Source organism: Neomonachus schauinslandi, chromosome 2 (genome assembly GCF_002201575.2).
Source record: "Neomonachus schauinslandi chromosome 2, ASM220157v2, whole genome shotgun sequence".
Lineage (NCBI taxonomy): Eukaryota > Metazoa > Chordata > Mammalia > Carnivora > Phocidae > Neomonachus > Neomonachus schauinslandi.
The window spans coordinates 126,868,386-126,871,433 of record NC_058404.1 but is presented as its reverse complement, the minus strand read 5'-3'; the positions used below and the strand labels follow the sequence as shown (position 1 = coordinate 126,871,433).

The following is a 3,048-nucleotide window of genomic DNA, read 5'->3' as shown; positions in this document are numbered from 1 at the left end:
CTATCATTGACTACAGCAACTGAATATCTCACTAAACTGTTTCATTTCTATTTTTTTTATTTTTATTGTTATGTTAATTACCATACATTACATCATTAGTTTTTGATGTAGTGTTCCATGATTCATTGTTTGTGCATAATACCCAATGCTCCATGCAGAACATGCCCTCTTTAATACCCATCACCAGGCTAACCCATCCTCCCACCCCCCTCCCCTCTAGAACCCTCAGTTTGTTTTTCAGAGTCCATGGCCTCTCATGGTTCGTCTCCCCCTCCGATTTCCTCCCCTTCATTCTTCCCCTCCTGCTATCTTCTTCTTCTTTTTTTTTCTTAACATATATTGCATTATTTGTTTCAGAGGTACAGATCTGTGATTCAAAAAAATATGGAACGCTTCACGAATTTGCGTGTCATCCTTGCGCAGGGGCCATGCTAATCTTCTCTGTATCGTTCCAATTTTTAGTATATGTGCTGCCGAAGCGAGCACCATTTCTATTTTTAATAGAATTGTCTGATATAGTCCAATAATCGGAATCAGAATCAAAATAAAGAATGCTTATTAACAGAAAATATGACTTCACTCATAAACACAAAACAATGCAAAACCCTGATTGATTTGCATTTGGAACACTGCATGCAATTTTGTTTGCCAAACCTAAAATAAGAGAGTATTAAACTTATAGCAACTGAAATAACCAAGAAGATGAAAACACTTCTGAATAACTATAGAAAAAGAAAAACCGAAGTATGAGGATGATCATTAAGACTGGAGACATAGGTTTGAGTATGACAAAGAACACCATCTCTCTTACTGAAGTCCTTAATTCTAAAACTAGCATGCAACTCTAGAATTTGAAGAAAAAAAAGGCACTTTAATGCATATTAAATATTAAATGAAGTACTACTTTACTTGATACATTGCCCCAAGGGATAATACAGAAAATAAAGTTTGGAAGGGAATTTAAACGAACTGATGGATGCTGGACATAAAATGTGATCTTTTCATTTTTATTTATTTTTGGGGGGTTTCCTTTTTTTAAATTTAAATTCAATTAATTAACATATAGTATATTATTAGTTTCAGAGGTAGAGTTCAGTGATTCATTAGTTGCCTAGAATACCCAGTGCTCATTCCATTACGTGTCCTCCTTAATGTTCATCACCCAGTTACCCCATCCACCCCCCTCCCCTCCAGCAACCCTCAGTTTCTTTCCTATGCTTAAGAGTCTCTTATGGCTTGTCTCCCTCTCTGATTTCATCTTGTTTTATTCTTCCCAGGTTTGTTTTTTTTACTAACCAGAATCATGCTGTATGTATTGTTCTTTGATGTGCTTGTTGGAGATGTTCTCAGCCTAGCACACTCCTTTTATCCATTCTATATTCCACAGAAATAGTGTCACTGTTTGGGTTGCTTCATTCTGCTGTTATAATTATGCCCACTTGTGTGCACAAACTTGAGCACAGGGGCTGGAATTTGAGGGGAAGAGTGCCAGTTTGAGCCCTTGGCAATCTGAGGTGAAGGCGTGTTGACTAGGCATTGAGTAGGTGGCAGGCCATGCATGCTGACTCGGGCAGGAGGCCGGCTGGACTGTGAATTTGGGACCCCCAGGCCGATGGCATCATGTGTGACAGGGACGTGGCTGGTTTTGCTTTTAACTTTTGTTTTTCTGGGAAACTCTCTCTCTCTCCTTCTATTCTAAATGAAAACCTTGCTGGATAGAGTATTCTTGGCTGTAGATTTTTTCCTCTTAGCAGTTGGAATTGATCATGCTGCTCCCTTCTGGCCTGCAGAGTTTCTGCTGAAAAACCCACTGATAGCCGTATGGGGTTTCCCTTGTATGTTACTGCTTTCCTTTCTCTTGCTGCTTTTAAAATTCTCTCTTATCACCACTTTTGGCCATCTTATTTACTTTGTGTTTTGTTGCAGACCTCTTTGGGTTGGTTTTGTTGGGGGCTTTCTGTGCCTCCCGGATCTGGATTTCTCTTTCCTTCCCCAGATTCAGGAAGTTTTCAGCTATTATTTCTTCAGACAAATCTGTCCCCTTTTCTCACTCTTCTCCTTCTGGGATCCCCATCCCTGTTATGCCTGACAGTGTCGTTGAGTTCCCTGGGTCTCTTCTCATTTTGCATATTTTTTTCCCCTCTCATCTGCTCAGTTTGATTATTTCCCATTATTCTGTCCTCAAGGTGGCTGATCTGTTCTTCTACTTCCTCTTGTTTGCTCTTTATTCCAGGTGGTCTATTTTTATTTCCATTTAGTGAGTCCAATAGCTCTAATTGGTTCTTTTTTATGTCTCCTATCTCTTGGTGGAGGGTCTCATGGAGGTCCTGCACTCTTTTCTCAAGTCCAATGAGTATCTTTATGAGCATTATTTTAAATTCTCTATCAGACATATTACTTACCTCCATTTTGCTTAGGTCTCCTGCTCTGATTTTGTTCCACTCTTTCATCTGGGACATATTCTTCTGTCTCCTCATCCTGTCTATTGCTGTGTCTGTTTCTGTGTTTTAGGAAATTCAGCTATGTCTCTTGCACTTGAAAGTAGTGACTTTATGAATAAGAGGTCCTGCAGCACAATGTCTCCTTTTCACCAGAAAACGGTGCTCCAGGGGGTGTCTCCTATGTGTGTTGCTGTGTTTGCCTTCAGTCCAACCTGTGATGGCACTCTGCCTGCTGTGGGCAGAGTCTGGTGCCCATGGTGTTAGTGGGCCAGTCTGGGGCTGCCTTGGGCTTGAGTTGAGTCAGACCAGGTGTTCGCCAGAGAAGCAGGAGCACCAAACTGCAGGCACTGTCCCTGTGTTGTCCCCTGAGAAGCTTTCGTTGGTGGGTGGGGCCTGCAGTCCGACCAGCTGCCTGCCCCCAGCCCACTGCTGGGGTCACAGTCAGACTGGTGTGTGGTTATCTTCCCCTCTCCCTGGGACAGGACTCACTTTGGAGTGGTGCTGGCCCTTGTCTGGGCTGTGCGCACACTGCCAGGCTTGTGGCACCACTTTGATGGGATCTTGCCAAGAGCGATCGGAGGGGGTGGATCTGCTTCACTGTGCCTCT

General features: G+C 42.5%; 1 non-coding gene across 1 annotated transcript; it reads right to left on the bottom strand.

Moving 5' to 3' along the window:
* Positions 1-378: 378 nt before the first annotated feature.
* Positions 379-486, bottom strand: LOC123324130. The gene has a single exon (XR_006539623.1). It is a non-coding gene; the product is annotated as a U6 spliceosomal RNA (small nuclear RNA).
* Between the last annotated feature and the right edge of the window lie 2,562 nt (positions 487-3,048).